The sequence below is a fragment of the Schistocerca gregaria genome, unplaced genomic scaffold (genome assembly GCF_023897955.1).
Source record: "Schistocerca gregaria isolate iqSchGreg1 unplaced genomic scaffold, iqSchGreg1.2 ptg000874l, whole genome shotgun sequence".
Lineage (NCBI taxonomy): Eukaryota > Metazoa > Arthropoda > Insecta > Orthoptera > Acrididae > Schistocerca > Schistocerca gregaria.
In genome coordinates, this window is record NW_026062235.1 from 200,001 (window position 1) to 208,880 (window position 8,880).

At 58.2% G+C, this 8,880-nt stretch overlaps 2 non-coding genes and 1 pseudogene across 2 annotated transcripts; all 3 read right to left on the minus strand.

Moving 5' to 3' along the window:
- LOC126323834 (large subunit ribosomal RNA) overlaps positions 1–3,971 on the minus strand; it is a 7,852-nt pseudogene extending 3,881 nt beyond the window's left edge.
- Positions 3,972–4,159: 188 nt separating this feature from the next.
- LOC126323847 (5.8S ribosomal RNA) lies at positions 4,160–4,314 on the minus strand. The gene has a single exon (XR_007559709.1). It is a non-coding gene; the product is annotated as a 5.8S ribosomal RNA (ribosomal RNA).
- A 362-nt stretch (positions 4,315–4,676) lies between these two features.
- LOC126323863 (small subunit ribosomal RNA) lies at positions 4,677–6,569 on the minus strand. The gene has a single exon (XR_007559724.1). It is a non-coding gene; the product is annotated as a small subunit ribosomal RNA (ribosomal RNA).
- Positions 6,570–8,880: the final 2,311 nt, after the last annotated feature.

Consider the following 8,880-nt stretch of genomic DNA (forward strand, 5'->3'; position numbering starts at 1 on the left):
GGCTGCAGCAGGGTGCCATCCAGAAGGCCACGCACGCAGCGCGCGCGCGACCGCCGGAAGGCACCCTGTGTCTTGGCGTACTCCCATCGGCGCCGTTTGCGCCTTTGCTGCGGCGGAGCAGCAGGAGGCCGCTTAGGTGGTTGGCGCGGCCTCTGTGTCCTCGTGGCTGACCTCTCTTCTCTGGACCCGACCGACGCAAGGGCGTCCGGAAGCATGCCCAGGATGACTTCGGGCAGCGCTCCCGGCCCCAGACCGATAATTCGGTCTAGTGCCGAGAAGCGCTGAGCGGAAGCGGGTAGCCCCGCTAGATGCTCCCAGACGGCGGCGTCAGTCGGCCCCTCCAGCGGCGGCCCGGTGGTGTCGGCCGCGAAGTCCGTATCTGCGTCATCGGGTGGCGCAGCACTATCGCCCGCGTCTGGCGGCGGCCTCACCGCTCCCCGGCGGGACGCCGGCTCTTCCCCCCGACCGACTTCAAGCGCCTCCATGAATTGGCGGACAAGCTGCTTGTGGGCAGCCTTCCGCCTCTGGCACTTGATCGCCTCAAGTGTTCGGTCGGGGAATATCCTCGTCAGCTCTTGATTGACGAAGAAGAACCGTGCGTCCCTCTCAAGGAAAAGTTCGGCCTCCGCTTTGGCGAGCGATAGGACCTCTTCTTCCGTCCACCTCGCGCGATGCCTCTCCGTGACGATCTCCGCGTTGGCGGCCGCAGGATGTTGGCGGCGGCGATGGACCCCGAGACCGTTCTTGGTTGTAAAGCTGCGGTGGCACTCACTGCAGGCGTAAGAAGCTACACAAGTTACCGTATCTGCGTCACGGCCGGTTGGCCGGATAGATGCTGGGGAAGCTGGGGTGGCGCCTTCAGCGGAAGGACCACCACTTATATTATTATGTAGACTGCCCCCAACTAAAAGGGATAATGCGAGGGGGGGCTGGTAACCCCCCCAGGCCCCTGGTGCGGTCTTCTGCTCAGCGAAATCAGCGGGCCCACGTGAAGGGGAGAAGACCGCAGAAGTGGAGAGGCTAAGTGGGCTAGGCCCATGTGTTGCGCTTCACACTCCCTGTAACTACAACCCAAGGAAGGGACCTCCTTAAGAGAGTCATAGTTACTCCCGCCGTTTACCCGCGCTTGCTTGAATTTCTTCACGTTGACATTCAGAGCACTGGGCAGAAATCACATTGCGTCAACACCCGCTAGGGCCATCGCAATGCTTTGTTTTAATTAGACAGTCGGATTCCCCCAGTCCGTGCCAGTTCTGAGTTGATCGTTGAATGGCGGCCGAAGAGAATCCGCGCACCCGCGCGCCCCCGGAGGAGCACGCTAAGGCGGACGCGGCCTCGCAGCAAGGAAGATCCGTGGGAGGCCAAGGCACGGGACCGAGCTCGGATCCTGCACGCAGGTTGAAGCACCGGGGCGCGAACGCCGCGCAGGCGCGCGCATCCTGCACCGCCGGCCAGCACGAGGCCAACCAACGGCGAGAGCAGACCACGCCCGCGCTAAACGCCCGCACTTACCGGCACCCCTACGGCACTCACCTCGCCCAGGCCCGGCACGTTAGCGCTGACCCACTTCCCGACCAAGCCCGACACGCCCCGATCCTCAGAGCCAATCCTTATCCCGAAGTTACGGATCCAATTTGCCGACTTCCCTTACCTACATTATTCTATCGACTAGAGGCTCTTCACCTTGGAGACCTGCTGCGGATATGGGTACGAACCGGCGCGACACCTCCACGTGGCCCTCTCCCGGATTTTCAAGGTCCGAGGGGAAGATCGGGACACCGCCGCAACTGCGGTGCTCTTCGCGTTCCAAACCCTATCTCCCTGCTAGAGGATTCCAGGGAACTCGAACGCTCATGCAGAAAAGAAAACTCTTCCCCGATCTCCCGACGGCGTCTCCGGGTCCTTTTGGGTTACCCCGACGAGCATCTCTAAAAGAGGGGCCCGACTTATATCGGTTCCGCTGCCGGGTTCCGGAATAGGAACCGGATTCCCTTTCGCCCAACGGGGGCCAGCACAAAGTGCATCATGCTATGACGGCCCCCATCAACATCGGATTTCTCCTAGGGCTTAGGATCGACTGACTCGTGTGCAACGGCTGTTCACACGAAACCCTTCTCCGCGTCAGCCCTCCAGGGCCTCGCTGGAGTATTTGCTACTACCACCAAGATCTGCACCGACGGCGGCTCCAGGCAGGCTCACGCCCAGACCCTTCTGCGCCCACCGCCGCGACCCTCCTACTCGTCAGGGCTTCGCGGCCGGCCGCGAGGACCGGCCATGACTGCCAGACTGACGGCCGAGTATAGGCACGACGCTTCAGCGCCATCCATTTTCAGGGCTAGTTGCTTCGGCAGGTGAGTTGTTACACACTCCTTAGCGGATTCCGACTTCCATGGCCACCGTCCTGCTGTCTTAAGCAACCAACGCCTTTCATGGTTTCCCATGAGCGTCGATTCGGGCGCCTTAACTCGGCGTTTGGTTCATCCCACAGCGCCAGTTCTGCTTACCAAAAGTGGCCCACTTGGCACTCCGATCCGAGTCGTTTGCTCGCGGCTTCAGCATATCAAGCAAGCCGGAGATCTCACCCATTTAAAGTTTGAGAATAGGTTGAGGTCGTTTCGGCCCCAAGGCCTCTAATCATTCGCTTTACCGGATGAGACTCGTACGAGCACCAGCTATCCTGAGGGAAACTTCGGAGGGAACCAGCTACTAGATGGTTCGATTAGTCTTTCGCCCCTATACCCAGCTCCGACGATCGATTTGCACGTCAGAATCGCTACGGACCTCCATCAGGGTTTCCCCTGACTTCGTCCTGGCCAGGCATAGTTCACCATCTTTCGGGTCCCAACGTGTACGCTCTAGGTGCGCCTCACCTCGCAATGAGGACGAGACGCCCCGGGAGTGCGGAGGCCGCCGCCCCGTGAAGGGCGGGGAAGCCCCATCCTCCCTCGGCCCGCGCAAGGCGAGACCTTCACTTTCATTACGCCTTTAGGTTTCGTACAGCCCAATGACTCGCGCACATGTTAGACTCCTTGGTCCGTGTTTCAAGACGGGTCGTGAAATTGTCCAAAGCTGAAGCGCCGCTGACGGGAGCGATTATTCCGCCCGAGAGCATCCCGAGCCAACAGCGGCGCGGGTCCGGGGCCGGGCCAGGTAGGTCCGTCATCCGGGAAGAACCGCGCGCGCTTGCCGGGAGCCCGAGCGCCCAAAGGGGCGAATCGACTCCTCCAGATATACCGCCGAGCAGCCAGCCAGGACACCGGGGCTCTGCCCAACAGACGCGAACCGAGGCCCGCGGAAGGACAGGCTGCGCACCCGGGCCGTAGGCCGGCACCCAGCGGGTCGCGACGTCCTACTAGGGGAGAAGTGCGGCCCACCGCACACCGGAACGGCCCCACCCCGCGGCGAGTGGAAAGGCAACCGGACACGACCCCGCCGCGGATTGCTCCGCGCGGGCGGCCGGCCCCATCTGCCGAGGGCGGGGGCCAGTGGCCGGATGGGCGTGAATCTCACCCGTTCGACCTTTCGGACTTCTCACGTTTACCCCAGAACGGTTTCACGTACTTTTGAACTCTCTCTTCAAAGTTCTTTTCAACTTTCCCTCACGGTACTTGTTCGCTATCGGTCTCGTGGTCATATTTAGTCTCAGATGGAGTTTACCACCCACTTGGAGCTGCACTCTCAAGCAACCCGACTCGAAGGAGAGGTCCCGCCGACGCTCGCACCGGCCGCTACGGGCCTGGCACCCTCTACGGGCCGTGGCCTCATTCAAGTTGGACTTGGGCTCGGCGCGAGGCGTCGGGGTAGTGGACCCTCCCAAACACCACATGCCACGACAGGCGGCAGCCTGCGGGGTTCGGTGCTGGACTCTTCCCTGTTCGCTCGCCGCTACTGGGGGAATCCTTGTTAGTTTCTTTTCCTCCGCTTAGTAATATGCTTAAATTCAGCGGGTAGTCTCGCCTGCTCTGAGGTCGTTGTACGAGGTGTCGCACGCCACACCGCCAGCCGGCTGTGCACGCTACCGAGAAAGTACCGGTATGCGAACCGCCAGGCGACGGGCGCGCATCGCACGTTTAAGGAGACGCGGCCGGCCACACAGGCGACCACGACACTCCCACGTCTCCGAAGCGGGACAAACGCCGCGCGCTTCAGTATACGTAGCCGACCCTCAGCCAGACGTGGCCCGGGAACGGAATCCATGGACCGCAATGTGCGTTCGAAACGTCGATGTTCATGTGTCCTGCAGTTCACATGTCGACGCGCAATTTGCTGCGTTCTTCATCGACCCACGAGCCGAGTGATCCACCGTCCTGGGTGATCTTTTCCTTTTCAGTCTCCCACTGTCTCTTTCAAGACAGTAGCATTTGCGGGACTGAGGCGTCTGACGGCCCCTGTTCCACTATTTTTTTTGTGTCCAACGGCCTCACAGCCGATGGGCGTCGTACGGCTCCACACCGGAGCGGACAGGCACTCGGGCGAACGTCATTCAAAACCGGCGCCAGGCGCCAGGTACCGCAGGCCAGCCGCTCCAGAGCTTCAGCGCTCGTACCACACAACAACAACACTTCCGCTAGTTTTGAGAGGCACGCGTGGTTCCGCACGCGGCGCACGGCCACTGCCGTACAGGTAGCGTGTTGCGCGACACGACACGCACATCGAAAGACATGCAGTCTAGTCGGTAATGATCCTTCCGCAGGTTCACCTACGGAAACCTTGTTACGACTTTTACTTCCTCTAAATGATCAAGTTTGGTCATCTTTCCGGTAGCATCGGCAACGACAGAGTCGATGCCGCGTACCAGTCCGAAGACCTCACTAAATCATTCAATTGGTAGTAGCGACGGGCGGTGTGTACAAAGGGCAGGGACGTAATCAACGCGAGCTTATGACTCGCGCTTACTGGGAATTCCTCGTTCATGGGGAACAATTGCAAGCCCCAATCCCTAGCACGAAGGAGGTTCAGCGGGTTACCCCGACCTTTCGGCCTAGGAAGACACGCTGATTCCTTCAGTGTAGCGCGCGTGCGGCCCAGAACATCTAAGGGCATCACAGACCTGTTATTGCTCAATCTCGTGCGGCTAGAAGCCGCCTGTCCCTCTAAGAAGAAAAGTAATCGCTGACAGCACGAAGGATGTCACGCGACTAGTTAGCAGGCTAGAGTCTCGTTCGTTATCGGAATTAACCAGACAAATCGCTCCACCAACTAAGAACGGCCATGCACCACCACCCACCGAATCAAGAAAGAGCTATCAATCTGTCAATCCTTCCGGTGTCCGGGCCTGGTGAGGTTTCCCGTGTTGAGTCAAATTAAGCCGCAGGCTCCACTCCTGGTGGTGCCCTTCCGTCAATTCCTTTAAGTTTCAGCTTTGCAACCATACTTCCCCCGGAACCCAAAAGCTTTGGTTTCCCGGAGGCTGCCCGCCGAGTCATCGGAGGAACTGCGGCGGATCGCTGGCTGGCATCGTTTATGGTTAGAACTAGGGCGGTATCTGATCGCCTTCGAACCTCTAACTTTCGTTCTTGATTAATGAAAACATACTTGGCAAATGCTTTCGCTTCTGTTCGTCTTGCGACGATCCAAGAATTTCACCTCTAACGTCGCAATACGAATGCCCCCGCCTGTCCCTATTAATCATTACCTCGGGTTCCGAAAACCAACAAAATAGAACCGAGGTCCTATTCCATTATTCCATGCACACAGTATTCAGGCGGGCTTGCCTGCTTTAAGCACTCTAATTTGTTCAAAGTAAACGTGCCGGCCCACCGAGACACTCAACAAAGAGCACCCTGGTAGGATTTAAACGGGGTCCGCCTCGGGACGCGAAAGCACCCCTTCGGCTCGCCCCACCGGCAGGACGTCCCACGATACATGCCAGTTAAACACCGACGGGCGGTGAACCAACAGCGTGGGACACAAATCCAACTACGAGCTTTTTAACCGCAACAACTTTAATATACGCTATTGGAGCTGGAATTACCGCGGCTGCTGGCACCAGACTTGCCCTCCAATAGATACTCGTTAAAGGATTTAAAGTGTACTCATTCCGATTACGGGGCCTCGGATGAGTCCCGTATCGTTATTTTTCGTCACTACCTCCCCGTGCCGGGAGTGGGTAATTTGCGCGCCTGCTGCCTTCCTTGGATGTGGTAGCCGTTTCTCAGGCTCCCTCTCCGGAATCGAACCCTGATTCCCCGTTACCCGTTACAACCATGGTAGGCGCAGAACCTACCATCGACAGTTGATAAGGCAGACATTTGAAAGATGCGTCGCCGGTACGAGGACCGTGCGATCAGCCCAAAGTTATTCAGAGTCACCAAGGCAAACGGACCAGACAAGCCAATCCGATTGGTTTTGATCTAATAAAAGCGTCCCTTCCATCTCTGGTCGGGACTCTGTTTGCATGTATTAGCTCTAGAATTACCACAGTTATCCAAGTAACGTGGGTACGATCTAAGGAACCATAACTGATTTAATGAGCCATTCGCGGTTTCACCTTAATGCGGCTTGTACTGAGACATGCATGGCTTAATCTTTGAGACAAGCATATGACTACTGGCAGGATCAACCAGGGAGCTGCGTCAACTAGAGCTGAGCAGCCGGCCGCCCGGGAGTGTGTCCCGGGGGCCCGCGCGAACACGCAAGCGTCCGCTCAATTATTCTGCAAACAGGAGGAGGCCGAGCTCCCCTGCACGATACACCTCGAAACCCTCTCAGGTCCCGGCGGCGCGCAGCGCCGTCCTAGGTACTTGGTCGGTTTCGAGAGAGGCGCAATCGCCCGGAGTTAGGCGAGTAGACGGTTTTAGTGCGAACACCCTTGCTCCCAACTGAGCTTGCCGCTGCCGACAGAGGCCCGGGAGCGTGCTGTCGTGGCATTGCCGGCGGGAGACAACACGCGCCACCTATGGTGACCGGCAGCTCCAACGCCAGCGCCACACAAGGGCAAAGCCCCACTTGGGTGCAGAAGCGAACTCTCCCAGCACAGCGCACGCGCCAACACGTCCGCACAACTGCGATACAAACCACCTGCGAGAACCGCTGGGGCGACCGAGCAGCAGACGGCGTCGCGGCGCCGAGTGCCAGGCGGCGGCGCATCCTCAACGCACACAGTCCTCAATCAGACCAGCACACTGCAGATGTCCACCGCGCTTCGCACCGGGCTCGGCTGAACCAACTTTGGCCGCCAGGCGCCGCGTGCAGGGTGCGCCGCAGCGTAGCTGCGCCGCCTGCCGGGCCCGTCGGCTGGCGCTCCTGCCACTCGGCGCCCCCCACCAGCCGCCTGTTGCGCGTGCGCCCACGCAGCGCGCGGCCAACACGCCGGGCGGCCCCCCTTCACCGGCCGGGAACAGTCCCACCAAGCCACCGCCGCGTATCGCTTCATACCCACATGGGCCTAGTCACGCGTGTGGATGTGGCGGGTACCGCTGAAACAACCGGTTAATAGCTGTACCGATCGTCGCCATCACAGATTCACCTCCAGCGTGAACAACCGCTCAACAACGGATTTCCAGTTCATTTGCGTATCTTGGGCAGTAAACGTAGATGTCCACCTACATTTGCGAATTCAACAATTCTTGCATGCCAGGATGTCATGTGTCACGACACGCTACATCAGACCACATACACACTGCGACATGTGCAGAAGAGAACACGTGGAAGGTGGCCCGCGCACGTATGCGATGTACCTTCCGCGATCCACTGTCAACCGGCATCTGCGGCATGTCCCAGATATGGAACGCGGTCCACCAGGGTAGCACTTTGTGTGAGGCAATACGACAAAGTCGGAATACACGCGTCACTACATCAGACGGCTCACGCTGACCTGACCTGACCTGACTCACCGCACCACCACCCCCAGCGACCCAGGGTGACATACAATGCGTTCGTACGTTCCTCCCACACGCCTCTACGGCGTACCACAGTGCAACCTAGCTGTTATTGGGAGACGAGACAAGTAGCATCAAGCACAACATATGGAAATTGAGATTCGACACCGTTGGGCACAGCCAGCGTACGGTCACACGTATCACACTACTTCACTCTGTACGTAACGACCGATGATCGGTACAGCGTGTGGGTTACGCGTACGACATCAGCGGACAATGGACACAGACCATACCACGACGTACACTGAGGGCGTCGACATCTGAATGCAACTGAACAGCTGCGAGGCTCATTTAACACTCAAACGCCAGACCGACCAGCTTGAGAGGACAGAGACACAAAGAGGGGGACAGAGGGGGACAGAGGGGGGGGAGGGGGGGGGGTCGGCGATATAGTCCTATTGCAGTACAATTGACAGTGGATAGCAGGAATATGTGGAAAGTAAGCAACACTCGCAAGACATCTACATGAGGATAACAACGACACCAGAGATTCCGAGCAGTGAACTATGTTAGGCAAAGGGACAACGTGGGTTAGGTTAAGGGACAACGTGGGTTAGGTTAAGGGACAACGTGGGTTAGGTTAAGGGACAACGTGGGTTAGGTTAAGGGACAACGTGGGTTAGGTTAAGGGACAACGTGGGTTAGGTTAAGGGACAACGTGGGTTAGGTTAAGGGACAACGTGGGTTAGGTTAAGGGACAACGTGGGTTAGGTTAAGGGACAACGTGGGTTAGGTTAAGGGACAACGTGGGTTAGGTTAAGGGACAACGTGGGTTAGGTTAAGGGACAACGTGGGTTAGGTTAAGGGACAACGTGGGTTAGGTTAAGGGACAACGTGGGTTAGGTTAAGGGACAACGTGGGTTAGGTTAAGGGACAACGTGGGTTAGGTTAAGGGACAACGTGGGTTAGGTTAAGGGACAACGTGGGTTAGGTTAAGGGACAACTTGAGTTAGGTTAAGGGACAACTTGAGTTAGGTTAAGGGACAAATTGAGTTAGGTT